This window comes from Oratosquilla oratoria, chromosome 16 (assembly GCF_046742065.1).
Source record: "Oratosquilla oratoria isolate Oo_2021 chromosome 16, ASM4674206v1, whole genome shotgun sequence".
Taxonomy (NCBI): Eukaryota; Metazoa; Arthropoda; class Malacostraca; order Stomatopoda; family Squillidae; genus Oratosquilla; species Oratosquilla oratoria.
Window position 1 is genome coordinate 49,546,953 of NC_134792.1, and position 17,852 is coordinate 49,564,804.

Consider the following 17,852-nt stretch of genomic DNA (forward strand, 5'->3'; position numbering starts at 1 on the left):
ATTTATATTACTCATTTCTAGTTTTTTATGAGACAATGCATCAAATTAAGAATATTTAAGTTTGAAAATATACAAATGACTTACTATGAAACTTGGACAAACTTCAAATGCTCAATTTCTCATCAAACTTTCTACCGTGGTAGAGACAACGTTTGCCAGTGGCATGGTTAGTAACAGTAATCTAAAAGCTTTGGGCAAGGCAACAGATCTTCCAAAGCACGGATCACAACCGCAGTATCCTCGTCCTCCCATCAAGGAAAGAAAGAAAGAAGACAAGAAAGAAAGAAAACAATAAAGAAAGAAAGAAAAAAAAACGCTTTCTCATGAAAGTGCCCAGCGTGGTACAAACCATTCCTGGACTACGAGACTCGTGGTAACTCGTCGCGAAGACTCTGTGTCCTTGGAAGAGTGGAAGTTAAACTGTGGATGGTCGAAAGCCCTCTGAACACGATTGTTCTATCTAGTGGCGAGGTGGAGGCGAGTCAATAGCAGATCGAGCCCGCTGGATAGACTCAGGAACGATTAGACGAGCGGCCAGCTGCCTGTCGAGTTGATTGATCAATAGTGAGTTTACATTTGCCACATCAATCCCTTGGGCGTCTTCGCTTTCAATTAATATAAAACAGTCGGCCGCTGGAACAAGGGAATGATACAGCGCATGCGCAGTGAGAGTAAGGAGGGAATGGTCAGGTGAACGATGAAATGCGCACGGAGGAGACATGAATAGAAAGTGAAAAGAAAACGGGGAGGAGAGGGAAGAAGGGAAATTGAAGAAAACGTCTGCAATACCCTCCAGGATGGTCAGTCCTCATCCGCCATTAGGACCGTCCTTATGCGTGAGGTCATGATACATAGTCTCTATTCCTATTGGTCGATAGAGCAAATACAAGCCACCAGTATCACGTAGAGAATGACCCCCAGTTTGACCTACGTTCACCTTGAAGGGAGAAAAGCTCACGTCGCTGAGATTCTAATCAGTGTTTGAAGTGAGAAGCTCGTAATCACGAGCACACACACACACACACACACACACACACAGATCGGCAAATAATGAGCTCTGAGCTCACTGCCGTAGGGTGGTGTCTGGCTGTCTCGACAGAGACTGCAGCAGATCCGAGGTGAATACACACACCTCCTTGCCCACCAGGGTTAGAGTGCCGGCTCGCAATGCAGCTATGATAAAACTTTTCCAATCCTCGGTGGGACTAACTCGGATCGCTGAATCAGCGGTCGAGAACAGTACCACTGCACCGTTGAGTCATTTGTGTGTGTGTGTGTGTGTGTGTGTGTGTGTGTTATGCATTAACAGCTCCAAGTAATATAAATTTCTTTAGAGTTCATTTAACAACCTCAAACTTCTTTCAGAGGATGTTCACACAATTAATTTGATCAAAAACAGTGTCCGCTGAATTTAAGCATACGCCAAAAAGATACAGGACAAGAGAAAAGCCCCAGACAGGTTTGCATTACCGGGAACAAAATTATACACTGAAGTACCCAAGCCAAGAATACCCAAATGCTGTTAAACTAAATCACATTAAAAATAAAAATACATATTGTGTTACAAGTATCGCAGAAATAGTACATAAAGAGTTGAAAAACTAAGATCATGCTTACAGTGTTTAAATTGTAAGAAACGTAATTAATTTTGTTTTGTGATAGCTCTATCGTTGACAAAATACTACCCTGGAGCGGACTGATATTCTAGACATGTAAATCAATATCCGAATATTGCTGTGCTAATACACTCTAGTACAGCAAAGTTCTCTATGTGAATAGGCGATGTACTTGATTGAAGCCATCGTGTACTTTCGCTTAATTGATTGACACGCCTACCACATTAAGAATCTGTTGCTGTACCATAATTATTGACATTCACTAAGTACGGGTGCATAGTCAAGTGTAAACTTAGTCGCTACAATCTATATAGTCCCTTGTAACATGAGTCTGTACTAATGTATTAAGAACATAAGAATGAAGGAGACTGCAAGAGGCCATAAGTCCTACACTAGGTAGTTCCATATCCATAACCACCTGTCATCCTCATCCATAAAAATATCTAACCTTCTTTTAAAACAATCAATAGTTTCAACACTCAGTACCTGGTTACTAAGTCTGTTGTGGTTCCACACAGCACACATCCTAAGGTTTGTCGCTTACTTTAAGAAACATTTATGACCAAAATCGTCATCTTTATCCCGTGTCAAAGTAATGTCGTAGAACATTGGTAAGATTGTACTAACGCTGAAGAGGATCACAGACAGTGATCGAAATATACGGATCATTTTACTTTCGCCTATTCTTCTCCGAAAGTGGGTTAGTATAATTTACCTCGTGTGTTTGGATTGGCAATGCAAATTCTTATATTTGCAAAATTGAGACTTCCCGATCCATATCCAAGGACCTCCACCGTCCTTGACTATATTCTTGTTTAGAAGAAGACCGTGCCTGCTTGGCAAATTGCCTGCCATTGCTTGAATTGCGCGTGGATGACCCTCTGCAATTTCTACGGTATGTGCACAGCTGTCTAATTGCTAACAACCCAAGCACGCGACTAACGACCTTGTAGACAAGGAGAGACAGCGTCACCCCTTCAGTATGAGATCATATTTCTCATATTTTGTTCTGTGGAACGGGACAGTTTTATCCTGAATGAGGACAACCCCCCCCCCCACCTCCGAGTGATGTCCTGAATTCACTTCAACGTCTGTACAGAGGACGAGTACCTCGGCATGTGCTTTCAAGCAAAATGTGTCTTGGGAGTTTATGTATTTATTAATCTTATACGTAACCACGGATTTAGTGAACCCAATAGATTATTTCTATATACAAATCTAATATCATGGATAGGTATCCTGAAACAAATGTGTTCGTACAAATGTCCAGCATACACATAAAATACTCGTATCTATACACAGATAAGTCTCGAAATGCTGTTTGACTTGTACACTCACATAGACCCGCACGCGCGTACAAACACACACACACACACACACACACACACACACACACATAATACACACACATACACGCACACACACACACGCATATACACACATGCACACACATACACACATATACACACACACATACACACACACTCATATACAGTATATACACACACATCCACTCATATATAGGACATGTATGAGATCTGAGTTCTCATCCGGGAGGGTGATGACTGTCGATACTGACCCCAGCACGTGATCCAAGGCCATGGTGAACCACATACACACACGCGCGTGCACACACACACACACACACACACACACACACACACACACACACACACACACACGGTTGGTAGAGTCCCCGACTGTCACTACGGCGGTCCGGGTTCGAATCCTGCCCAGGGCTGAAATAATTTCAGTATCACTGCGCTTCGAGTCGTTACTCCAACTCTTGTGGGCGGGGAGTTGGGTGTGTGTGTGCGTGTAAGGTCACAGCATTACCCATAGATCGGTCATACGAGCTCTGAGCTCTCTTCCGGGAGGGAAACAGCTGTCGATCACGAGTCCAACACGTGATCCAAAGACCAAGGTGAATCACACACACACATACACGTGGAACTATGATATTTATCTTCGTCCTACAAAAGAAAAGAATAAAACTGGTAAAAGTGATTAATCGTATGTGACATTCGACCCTGTTCATGCACACCAACATATGTTTATGCACGAGCATGGTTGCAGACATATTGCATTATCGCATATACACCTAGATAAAGCAGCAATTTTCAAAAACAAACTTCATGAAAAACTTCATGAGGTTCTGCGTTGCTGAAGCGTAGGACTTTCTGTTCACTGAACTCTGCAGAGAGAGAGAGATAGATAGAGAGAGAGAGAGAGAGGGAAAGAGAGAGAGAGAGACCGATCTATTGACAAGACCAATTCATTTGCAAAAAGCACTTCAAAACAGACATTTGTTTGTGTTTGTTTGTTTGTTTGTTTGAGTGTGCGTGCGTGCGCATGCGTGTATGTGTGATGTACCATGGTCTTGGATCACGTGTTGGACTCGTGATCGACAGATATTTCCCTCCCGGAAGAGAGCTCAGAGCTCATATATGACCAATCTATGGGTAATGCTGTGACCTTACACGCACACACACACACACAACTCCCCGCCGACGAGAGTTGTAATAACGACTCACAGCACAGCAATACTGAAATTATTTCAGCCCTAGGCGTGATTCGAACCAGGACCACCGTAGTAGCGGCCGCGAACGCTACCACTGCGCCATCGAGTCGTGTGTGTGTGTGTATGTGGGTGGGTTTGTGACATTTGAACTATAGAGAACCAGAATGTTATATGATGGTACTGTACTTGACTTGGCAACCAGGAATCGAACAAAGTCATCTACACTTATTTCGTTAATGGAGTCTACTGGATGAGAGGTACTTTGCCCTCTGTTGATGTTTTAGATTCGACTTAGGTCGACCCTACGAGCCTGGAAGCGTTTGTTTTGCATACAACCCTGACACCGACTCTGGAATCCATTACGAATTTGGACGAATCCTTGGCTTTTCTTTTCACGAATGTCACGAATTATAGATCTTGGATATGTGATACGCAATGACCTTTGGCTCGCGTGATTTGGAGCCGAGCCGAGCCGAGTTCGGGGATCTCGAAATGAAAGTCACTTTCATATTATGCCACGAACAGGATGTAAAGGATAAGGAACCTTGTAGATTACTGGTATTATGGGACTCGATGGCTGTCGGGACCACTCCACTGAAATAATTTTTTATATCTTTCGTGGGGCCAAGAATTGAAGAAAGTGAGGCTACATACACACACATACACTCACACACACACACACACACACACACACACACACACACACACACACACACACACACACACACACACACACACATATATATATATATATATGTGTGTGTGTGTGTGTGTGTGTGTGTGTGTGTGTGTGTGTGTGTGTGTTTACATATATATAATGTGGAGAGAGACGGAGTGTGTATGTGTGTGTGCGTGCATATATATAATGAAGGGAGAGTAGGAGTGTGTATGGGAGAGAGAGAGAGGGGTGGGCGGGATGGGTATAGAGACGCAAGTGAATGAGATGAAGATTAACTGGAGGGAGGCTCTGTCCAACGAGAGAGAGTGTGAGGGTCCGTAGATAAGAGAGGAAGAAGTGGAGAGGGTCACTAACGCGTCTCTCCGCGAAGGGGATGAATTTTGGTGTCAGGAAGAATCGAGTAGAAGCCATTTCAGGCCGTCTCCTCTGATTAGCGCGCCCTCATCACGCCCACATCGAGGAACACGACCGCCCCTCTCTCTCCACTCTCCCTCCTTCCTTTCCTCTCTTCCTTGTCTACTCTCCCTCCTTCCTTTCCTCTTTTCCTTGTCTACTCTCCCTCCTTCCTTTCCTCTCTTCCTTGTCTCACTTTTTTTCGTGGTGTTGTTTGCTCTGTTACATGATCATCCTCACAATATCCATCTTTCTATATTACTGTTTTTTTCACTCCTTCCTTATTTTTTGTCCTCTTCCTCTTCATCCTCCTCCTGATCTTACTTTTCTTTCTATTCTTCCTTCTTCTCCTGTTCTTCCTTCTCCTGTTCTTCATTTTCCTCCTGTTCTTCCTTCTCCTACTGTTCTTCTTTCTCCTCCTATTGTTCTTCCTTCTCCTCCTGTTCTTCTTTCTCCTGTTCTTCCTTCTCCTATTGTTTTTCCTTCTCCTCCTGTTCTTCTTTCTCCTCCTGTTCTTCCTTCTCCTCCTGTTCTTCCTTCTCCTCCTATTGTTCTTCCTTCTCCTCCTGTTCTTCCTTCTGCTCTTCTTTCTCCTCCTGTTCTTCCTTCTCCTCTTGTTCTCCCTTTTCTTCCTGTTCTTCCTATTCCTCCTCTCTTACTTTCTGTGCTGGAAACATCCACATTAATTTTTTATTCCACTTTCTCATCATCCCTTACTCCTCATCCCCTTCCACCTTGCCCTGTGACCTTCTCCTCCACTTCTATTTCCTTGCTTGTTTCAAATTTTCTTTCTTCGCCTTCTCCAATTTTTGTGCCTTCAATACTACACCCTTTTCTCTCGCAGATTTTATGCTTACTTCTCTCTTCTTCCTTATTTTCTCTTCCACCTTTCTACATTCTCCATTGTAACCTTCCCTGTATCTGTTCTCTCTGTTTTTGTATTATTATTCCCGTTTTCTTTATCCATGTTCCCTCTCTTTTATTGTGTTCGTTTGACATTTGTCTGACACTTGTATGACAGTTGCATGAGTACATTTCGTGCCCTTCTAGTTTGTTCAAACACAAACGCACGCGAATGAATGACACCTATGTCCAAATTTATAACTTGAAATCTTTCTTAACTCCTTTAAACGCGGTGACGCAATCTATACCTTCTGACTGAGGAAAAGTAATTTTATTCGTTTCAAGGAACGGAACCCTGATTGAAAGTTGTCTTCGGTGATCGAGACCCCATTCAGTTCGGAGTTCATGGCCTCAAATATATTAATAATAGTTTGTTTCTTGGCCAGAATAAAATATTTCAAGGGAGTCACCGTGTTTAAGGGATTAAGCAAAATGCCCAACAACGCGAGTAAATTCCGTAGGTAACATAAAAAGTAGAACCATATGAATTGAGTGTGAGAAATAGAAGCACGGACTTAACCAACCTGCATATTTTGCATCGTTACATATATCGTATATTCTAAGATTTTTTTATTAGCTACGTAAGGGTTGGCTTGTATTTCTCAGTTCTCAACGAACGACGTTTTAGTTATTTATCTTGTCATAATTAATGAGTAGACTTCGATAAAATTGTTACTTCAACGGTTAATGTAGTTCATGTTTTTTTCTACAAGTTGAAATGGACGCCTCCTTCGGTTATAAGAAGGAAGGAGGATAGTGGATTATTTGACATCAGGATCTAATTTTCTTGCGATGCTTTCGTCGATAGTCAGTCCTACTTCAGATCTATCCACATATTTTTCTTAATTATCATGACAATGGGTCGTGGTGGTAATTTTTGTTTAATGATATATTCATATATAGGGGAGGGGAGCACTGAGCATGTACCCATCATCGGCCATAAATCATTTCATTGAACGGCCTGCGTCTCCGACAGTTTGTAACGAATATTCGTCGTGATTTTGTTTAGGACCCGGTCACGCATACGCAACTCAAGTGAGTTCGTTTAAGCAGAAACGACTTTGTTTACAATCTTTTATTTTTTTGAATATCCAAATGTCGAATTACCTTCGCGTCATATATTGAGAAATTGAATGGCGAATTAAGAGAGGTTCAACCTATACGAATATCAGACACATTGATGGACTGTTCTTAGGGAAGTCTAGAATAATGTAAGTAAAGTCGTCTTACAGCTTTTCAAATTCAAAACATTTGGCGAGAATCTTGAATGCCGTTAGTTGGTTTTTGACAGTTTGGGAAAAAAAATCTGCAACGGAAAGGTAAAACATTCATTCGCTGCGTTTTACGATTTTATTGAGTTATTCCATCAGTCGTCAGATGATTTTATTCATCTGAGAGGAACTCCCCTAAGAAATGGATAAAGAACATAGCTCATTGGTTTGCAGTCAGGAGCAAGTAGTCAGGAGTGTTAAGGTACAACAATGATACACGATAATTCCCATTCCAAGTTCGTATTTCAACGTTACCTAAGCCTTCCCTACCCAAAATCGACAACGAGCACAATACCGTAATATGACAAATGTTATGAATATTAATAAAAGGAAAAGATATTTGCTGATCGTAGAAGTGACCGATAATCCTGAACGTTGTGGCGGGAGTGACGGCAACATGGATGTCAAGATAAATGGTGTGAATTTTGTGTCACTCTTGGTTGTTCTCTTACCCAATTAGTTTCACATGAGCATAGTAGGAAAAAAGGGCACGTTTGTAAAATTGAAGTTTTAGTAGGTGTATGTACTACGTAGCCTACGTGATCGAGCTAAATCACCGGGGGTGGGGGCTTGACAAAAGTATTGCATTTGAACAAGGAGGGTGGAATCCATAACATACTCACGTACACACACAGTTTATCTATTTATTCATTTGTTTATGTTTCTTTATTTGTTTCTCTATTTATTTACTTGTCTATATGTTTATCTATATAACTGTTTATCTATTAATTTATCTGTTTATATTTCTTCATTGCTTCAGTCCGTCATTTTCAAAACAACAGAAGACAAACTGGTCAGCAGCGCCATGAATAGGTCTATTTATTTGCTTAGTTATTTATTTATCCATTTATGTTTATTTATTAATTTGTTTATACAATAATACATTTATTCATATATATTTGTTCAATGCTTCTGCCCGTCACTTTCCAAACAACAGAAGACAAACTGAATAGGAGCGCACTTCCAAATAGGTCGTTTAAAGATCGAATTTCGGTCGTCCTGGTTCAAGCAATGCGTTCAGATATTCTCTGATGGCCTATCACAACAACCGAAGGTGCCCGTTTCACTTCGAGTATTGTGATTGGCTTGAAGACGACAGATGATGGACTCTGACAGCCAATCATGTTTGTTTTTACATCGCACGTCAGTTGGTGTGATCAGATTGTCACCAACGGCGCATATTTCAAAAACTGAGACGAGTGAGGAAGAAGGACATAGTGGACGTTCCCTTGGCCTCGACAGATTTGGTCGATTACATTTCAATTTATTCATATTCTAAACTCCCTAAAGTTTATATGAACTATTTGACTGTGTGTTTACGAATAGTTGTGTACTTACTATGAGTGATTCGTGAGCTTTGCCACGGGCAGCTAGTGTTATCGTGTTTTATGAGTGTTTATAGTGTTGGACACGTAGAAGAAAACGGATGAAGTTGTGTAAATGACTACGCAGTGGAGACTTTGGAGCAGCTCGTTGATGTTTGGTAAGTACAGAGAACAGCCGCGCGAGGCTCCACATACAGACACAAAACACACAGGCATACTTGACTCATTTTGTTCTGGGAGTGTCGATGGGGAGTTAGGGTTTAAGAGGTGGGTGTGGGGGGGATGTGGGGGTTGGGGAGGTAACGTGTGACAAAGGAACACTTAACCCCTGTTCAAACTAGCGCTTAGAACCGATCGGAAACCTCGGAACGTACCGCATAGTTAATGAAAAAATGCGCGGTTGTGTGTGAACACCGCTAGTGTGAACAGGGCCATAGTTTAGAGTACGACGTTCAGATGAAGCGAGTCGTATGTTCTTCACCAAAGCAAAGAATGCCAAAATGTCAAAAGAGAACACACAATACATGCTGCAGAGCGCGGTAAGAGGTCTACACACGATGAACGATGACTGTGCAGATTAGAGTTTTACTTCTTTCAGTAGACTAAGGGGTTGATAACTATTAATAATTCTTAAAAGGACTACGCACGACAGAGTCCGTCATAACCTAACCTGTCCCCAACTTTAACCATAATCAGTGGCGGATCCAGGGGTTGGGGGGGGGGGCTTTGAGGGGGCTGAAGCCCCCCCACCCCCCATTTTCCATTGCCTAATTTCAGAGGTCGGGAAACCTGCCTTGTGCACACTCTACTTATAATAATTGGAGGGATGTTCAAAATTTTATTAAGAACATAAAGATGAAAGAGACTGCAAGAGACCATAAGGCCTACACTAGTCAGTTCTATGTCCATTACCACCTGTCATCCCCATCCAGAAAGTTGTCTAACCGTTTCTTAATACAGACGATATTTTTAGCGCTCATTACATAGTTACTAGGTGTATTCAATTTGTTGGTCATCCTATTAGTAGATCAGTTCATGCCTATTTCCTTATTAAATCTGAAATTGTCCAATTTAAAACCAGTACTGCGAGTCCTGCCCTGTTGTCTTAATATGATGACCTTGTTTGCGTCACCCTTGTTAAAGCCTTTGATTATTGGAAAGTTGTAAGATTAAGTATCATTTTTGCCCAGTATTTTGAAAGAAACTAAACAAATGAGTCCTGCCCTGTTGTCTTAATATGATGACCTTATTTGCGTCACCTTTGAAGCCTTTGATTATTGCAAAATTGTAAGATTAAGTATCACTTTTGCCCAGTATTTTGAAAGAAACTAAACAAATGAGAACATATACTTCAATTTAAATTCAAAATCATATTCGTGCTGCAAAATACATTTGTTTAAAAACGTCATCTTTATTTACAAAACAGAGGGTTAGCCCCCCCCTCCCCAAATCGTCATCTATGTTTACAATAATCAGATTAGCTCACCACACCAATTCTGATCCTGGATCCGCCACTGACCATAAGAATACCCAATCAAGCGCTGAGATGCGAGTCAGCTTAGTAAATGTATAGGGATAAATTTCTTAGTTGATAAAGATGCGCAGTCACGTTGATCGTGTGCGAGTCCAGGTACACTTTTAGGTACGCGTCGTGGGAGCACCACTCACGCGCAGGATGAGGTGATGTACAGCCTTTTTGTTTAATCTTGTTTACTAACTCCGTCGTACTGTTGGCTAACTCCTTTGAAGGCAAGTGATTGAAGGCAAATTTTCAGGCGCCAGTTAGCTAGAAAGACTTGCTAGGAAATAAAAACCGCGACGTATATCGACGTTTAAAAGATAATGAGGAAAAAACGGCGAAAGGGATGAGACAGTCATTTCAGAATTTCACTGATTGAGCATCTTTGCTGATGAAGTGGTTAGCGTTTCGACCAGCCAACTCGGTGGAACCGAAAACCCGTCCAAATCAGTACTCGAAAAGCGCAACAATACAGGAAGCTATTATTGTCTCTACAGCAGAACAGACCTACTAAGTATTTCAGCGGCTTTGACCCATCGTTTTTCGCTCATATTTCCGAAATAATCAATCACATCAGCATGGTATATTAGCACAGCCTAATTCACACCCGGCCATGATTTTTGACGTTATAGTGTATTCACAAGTGTATTTAATTACGGTGTTTACTCTTGATATTGTGTGTGTCGTAGCCGACACCCGTGAAGTAAATCGAACAAGTGAAGTTGGGATACACGAGGTAGTTTGTGATGACGTCACGACTTCACCTGTTCGATTTACTTCACGGGTGTCGGCTACGACACATTTAATATCAAGAGTAAACGCCGTAATTAAATACACTTGTAAATGCACTCTAACGTCAAAAATTATGGCCGGGTGTGAATTAGGCTGTGCTAATATATCATACTGATGTGAATGGTTATTTCAGAAATATGAGCGAAAAACGATGGGTCAAAGCCGCTGAAATACTTAGTAGACTCCGACAGACTTCAGATGACTCCAAAAGACTCGAAGAGACTACGACAGTCTTGAACAGAGACAAAGTATAGATTTCAAAATATATGGAAAACTGGAGATGTTTTGGACAGTCCGACAGACATTGGAAGTTTGAGAAATCAAAACCAAAATCAAATTATAGACACAGGGATATGGAGCAGTTGTTCTTTACACTAAATCAAGATTTGAGCAGTTGTTCTTTACACTAAATCAAGATTTGAGCAGTTGTTCTTTACACTAAATCAAGATTTGAGCAGTTGTTCTTTACACTAATTCAAGATTTGAGCAGTTGTTCTTTACACTAAATCAAGATTTGAGCAGTTGTTCTTTACACAATCAAGATTTGAACAGTTGTTCTTTACACTAAATCAAGATTTGTGTAGACACGGTGCTGTTGCGCTGCATCAACCTCCATATCCTTTGAATGTATATTGTACTTTTGTGTTACATTTATTGCCGGAAGATTTTTTCAGTTGCAAACTTTATTGCTTCGAAACCTTTGCAGTCACTGAATAGTGAGTGTTCCAATAGGCCCCTGGGTGGTCAGGTGTAACAAGTAAAAGCAGCCTTCCCTATACACGCAAACGTACCAAGATTCTTCATCAGTTGAATAAATTCCAATGAACTAATTAGAGGTGCTCAAAACAATTTAGGTCTTTTCATACGAGGGGCCTCCTTTGAGGTGAATAAAGTCCCTGGCACATGTTTATAATTCATGCGTTGTTTATGTCTGTGGGCACATGTATTGTGTTGCTGAATAGATACATACACGCACTACTTCTTCCTGCTGTCCTTTGAATGCATCTTCTTGAGCAACGTTTACAGTTTCGGTCCCCCTCCCATTCAGAGGGCTTTCTTAGGAGATGGGGTTCCTTGGGATCCGAGGTTCCTTGGGAGATGGGGTTCCTTAGGAGCCGGGGTTCCTTAGGAGCCGGGGTTCCGTAGGAGACGGGGTTCCTTAGGAGCCGAGGTTCCTTGGTAGCCGGGGTTCCTTGGGAGCCGAGGTTCCTTGGGAGCCGGGGTTCCTTGGGAGCCGGGGTTCCTTGGCAGCCGAGGATCCTTGGGAGCCGGGGATCCTTGGGAGCCGAGGATCCTTGGGAGCCGTGGTTCCTTGGTAGCCGGGGTTTCTTGGTAGCCGGGGTTCCTTGGGAGCCGAGGTTCCTTGGGAGTCGGGGTTCCTTGGGAGCCGGGGTTCCTTAGGGGCTGGGGTTCCTTGGGAGCCGAGGTTCCTTAGGAGCCGAGGTTCCTTGGGAGCCAGGGTTCCTTGGGAGCCGAGGTTCCTTGGTAGCCAGGGTTCCTTGGTAGCCGGGGTTCCTTAGGGGCTGGGGTTCCTTGGTAGCCGGGGATCCTAGGGAGCCGGGGATCCTAGGGAGCCGGGGATCCTAGGGAGCCGGGGATCCTAGGGAGCCGGGGATCCTAGGGAGCCGGGGATCCTAGGGAGCCGGGGATCCTAGGGAGCCGGGGATCCTAGGGAGCTGAGGTTTCTTGGGAGCTGAGGTTCCTTGGGAGTCGGGGTTCCTTGGGAGCCGGGGTTCCTTAGGGGCTGGGGTTCCTTGGTAGCCGGGGTTCCTTGGTAGCCGGGGTTCCTTGGTAGCCGGGGTTCCTTGGGAGCCGGGGTTCCTTAGGGGCTGGGGTTCCTTGGTAGCCGGGGTTCCTTGGGAGCCGGGGTTCCTTGGTAGCCGGGGTTCCTTAGGGGCTGGGGTTCCTTGGGAGCATTGTCCAGGTAGATGCATTGGTTGCAATGTTAAAAAAGCGGAGGCACTTACAGACATACCTACATTTGGGTTTGCTAATATAAAAGATAGTCGGCCTGCCCACCAAAGCCGACAACTTTTCCCACCCTCCGCCCCCCCTCAAAAAAAAAAAAAAAAAAAAAAAAATCATCGGTCGGCCCGCCCACCAAAGCCGACCACATATCCTGCCCTCGGGAAGAAGAAGAAGAAGAAGAAGAAAAAAAAAAAAAAAAAAAAAATTGGTCGGTTCGCCCACCATAGCCGACCACTTATCCTGGCCTCCGCTGCGCAGGAAAAAAAATGTGTCAAGTTCCTCGAGGAGGAGCTGCCAGGACGTTCTTCCTCGAAGGAGGCTCTCGCTCCTTCCTCCAGGAGCAGGACAGCGACGCCGGTGTGTCCTTCGACCGTTGTCACCGAAATCGCCTTTTTCGTGTCCTGTTTTCCGTCCTTGGCTCCATGACCTTTATTCGATGCATTCCGCTGCCGTTCTTATAAATTTCTCTTTATATTATAATTTCGGCTCAATGTCCTCTGGCTGCCGCTGGCCTTTGCAGCCGAGTCTCGCCGAGGCGTCAAATAGCGTCCGTTTGTTGTCGTCGCCGAAGTCCCCCAAATGTCGCCGAGGTTCTTCGGGAAAGACGACGAGTGCATGACTGGCAAACAGCTGTCTCGGATGAAGGGTATTTGGGTATGCGCTTGCGTGTGTGTATGGATGTATGTATATGCAATAAAAACACTAGGAGCGTGTGTTCACAAATGCTTAAGTAACCACTAGGAAAGTAAACTAACGAAGCAGAGCGCTTTCGTATAATTACATCTTCAGTGCAGATACAAAGAAGGAATTCTAATAATAATTCCTTTGTATCTGCACTGAAGATGTAATTATACGAAAGCGCTCTGCTTCGTTAGTTTACTTTTCCCAGTGGTTACTTACGCATGTATGTATATGTTTATGTATGTTCATACGTATGTGTGTACGCATGTACAGTATGTATATACGTATGTTCATACGTATGTGTGTACGCATGTACAGTATGTATATACGTATATATGTATGTATGTAGGCATACACATGTGTATGTATGCGTAATTGTAACAGGATATATGTGTGCAAGTATACGTGGATATATGAATGTATGCATGTGTGTATTTATATACATATACGTGTATGCATGTATTTAACCATGTAGGCATATATGCAAGCATGAATGTTGGCTATATAAGTGTACACGTGTATATATATGCATATATCTATTGTATGTATATACGTAGACGTAGGCACACGTATGCGTGTATGTAACCATGCCTATTTGTGAACACGTATATGTGCATATATAGATGTATACATAAATGCTTATGTGTATAAGCATTTACGTATAATGTACAAGTATATATGTAAGCATTCATGTATGTATGCATTCATGTGTATGTATGCGCATCTGTAACTACGCACGTATGTGTGCATGTAAGCACACATGTATATATTTGTATATAACATGCATGAATGTCTGCATGCCTTCATGTATGCATATATGTATGTATACATGTATATGATATATATATATATATAATATGCGTATGTATGTATATACGTGTATATGTATATATATATGCGTATGTATGTATTTATGTGCGTGTATGTATATACACATGCATATATGTATGTATGTACCCGTGTAGGTATGCATATATGGATTTTTGCATGTATGCATGTAGGTGTATACGTATATATAAGCGTGCATGAGGATATATACTGTACATGTGTGCTTGTATGCATGCATGCATGAGTATGTGTGTGCAAGTATGCATTTATGTATGTGTATTAGCATACATGTGTAAATGAATGTAGGCATGCATGCACGCATATATACATATGTGCATGTATGTATTTATGCAAGTATGCATATAATATATGCATGTAAGTATGCATCAATGTATGCATGTACGTATGCATCAATGTATGCATGTATATATGGATGTGTGGATATATGCATGATTGCATGTTCTATTGCCTGAACGTATAATTGGTACAGCTTTGTCTAGTTTCCAGACCTCGTCGGCTGGTCCAGGTAGTGTTCTTGCCCTGAAAGGTGTCCTAAACTAGGCTGTAGGCTAAACGAAGTAATTGACGATCGCTCTGGTTGGACTATCCGTTGAGGTCATTCAGTTGTAATGCAGGATTAATACAGTTACTGTAGGGGGTAATATTGAATGTGCATCTTCACACACTGAACAAGTTGGATTGTAATTCTTCATCACAAATGAATGAACTCAATAGGGAGTTCAACCAGCGCGTTCGTCAATGACCTCATTTGGCCTACTGCCTAGTTTAGGCCACCTTTGAAAGCAAGAAGGACATTACCTGTCCGAGCCGACGAGTCTGGGAACGCGACAAAGCTGTACCAGTTATAAGTTCAGGCGATTGTACAACCACGATCCACGGTTACACGTATTAAATCCCAGCCTCCTACGCCAAGTCTCCTGCCCACCCCTCCTAAGCCACGACACCACGAAATAAATATCTCTAATCACAAGGTGGCAGAAGCCCTCTTGTATACACAATTGTCTTCTCATTTTCAAAGGATTACAAAGGCAGAGCATGCCGACAGGAGACCTTTTGGTCCATATCTAGGTCGGATGCGAAAAAAATCATAATGATAAAATAATAAATAAAAATTATAATAATGTAAATAACAAATAGAATACATAAATAGATGCATTTCATTCAGACATCCCTTCCCCTCTTACAACTAGCGATCCCGCGCGATCGGGTGGTTTGTCCTATAGTCAGCGCAAGGAGAATTGGCAGATAAGGCGTGGCTAGGATATTTCCCGGTGTTGCCACATATGGGCATCCATGGCGAGAACGTGCGTCTGGATGCAATGTTTTCTGAATGCAGTGTGAGGGGGGCGGGGCCAGAGATTAGATGTAGTGGCAACGTCGCTCTCGCATGCACATATGCCATATCTACACTTAAAGAAACGAAACCTTTGTATAGAAAACATTGCTTTGATTTTTATCTCAGTGGTGGTGTGTGACAAAAAATTATAATATAATCATATGAGGCAACATTATAAAATTATAAAATAGAATTATATAATAAAATAAAACTATAAAATAATTATATGTGGCACCACAGGGGAACTCCCAGTGGTCCGCCCTAACGGCCAGATCTCAGTGCATAGAGTATAGCTAGGTCATAGTCCAAATTACACAGTTTCTACCAAACCCGGAGTCACATATGCCCTTCTGGTCGGGAGCTCTGAGACATCAAAAGAAGTTTGTGAACGCAACCGCCCGAGAATGCGATATCTTTTAATGAAATATGCTTGCATTTTAAAATACATTTGACATTTGTACACATTAATATATGAAATTGAATCATCTTGATTAAATGTAAGAATATTATTGTTCTAGAATTTTATTATGACGTCGGTAAGGTTCTCTGCAACAGGAGGCTGATGGCCAAAACTCGTAACTGAAAAAGTTGTGGAGATTGTAACTCGTTTATAACCTCTAAAAATGACTTAAAAGAGGGCGACAGTGTAATTACACAAAAAGTAAAACTCCGTAGTATGACATATTCATGTCTTCGGTCTTAATTGAATATATAAGTACATGTGCCTACCTTTCAAAACATCAAGATGACGAAGAGGAAGACATTATGAAAAATATTGACAGTAGAGACGTTTTATATTGATTTTTCATTAGTGTCACAATTACACATCACAACTTCATGTATTAATTTGTATAATTCACAAATGTATTTTGAAGTGCAAGCATGTTTCGTGAGGAACGATCATACTTCTAGTCAGCTGAGTTTACAAACGTGTATGTGTGTGTGTGTGCGTGTGTGTGTGTGTGTGTGTGTGTGTGTATGCATGTACACAGTACCTGTGTAAGTGTGTATGCGTGAACTTGTTTCTATAATTGCAAGTGTGTGTACCTGCATGTGTATGTGTGTGTGTATGCGTACTTGCTTGTGTGCGTGGGAACTCTGCCATTTTGATCGCTTTCCTTGATCAGTTTCGAGTCTGGGCTTGATGACTAGACCTTGATACATCGACATATTAATCATCGTCAGGCCATAAATTACTAAAACGGTGGAAGATCCAGATTACCGAGATGAGGGTTCAGACCCGTGGGTGACGTGACGTGACGTGACGTGACGTGACACGGACGGATCGTATTCGTCGACTCCTGATAAGTTTGGGAATTTGGTGAACCCCAAAAAAGTTTTAATCATGGTGACGCAAGAAGGACGTCCCATAAATTGACCCTAAATTTGGTAGACGAATGGGATAGCTACCAATCTATTGGGCAAGTCAATAGTAAGAAAAGCAATGCGGAAGAATATATCGTGAACTTGAATGAACGAGCCCAAGTTCATCTAGCGAGACAAATGACAAGGTATCTGTTTGCTAAAACAAAATGCGGAAAGAAGAATATAATCGTATGTTTTTCTTGAGACGAACAATTCATTAATCAACCATACAAGAGCAACTAATTTTGCCCAATCATTGTTAATCACATAAAGGTATGTAATTAACACTCTTGCACACAGTTGTACATAGGAACAAGACAATTAGTGTCACAGCAGTATTCACTTAACTTTCATAAGGAAAAAAAATCACATCATAGATTTTCACTTCTGAGTCCCACTACTCTATATACCAAGGGCTTTTTCCCCCCATACAAGGGTGGTAGCCAAATCAAAAGGCTCCCATTCCACTCCCCTACCCCCCTCATCTTAGCTCCTCGTGGATGACGGGTCATCCCTGTATCCCGCCCAGTCCCCTGGGTCAGAAGCAATGCAGCAAGACACAACACATCCACAGCAAGGCCGCTTCTTTTAATCGGCGACCCCCCTCTCCGTCCCCTCAAACATTAACCCATTA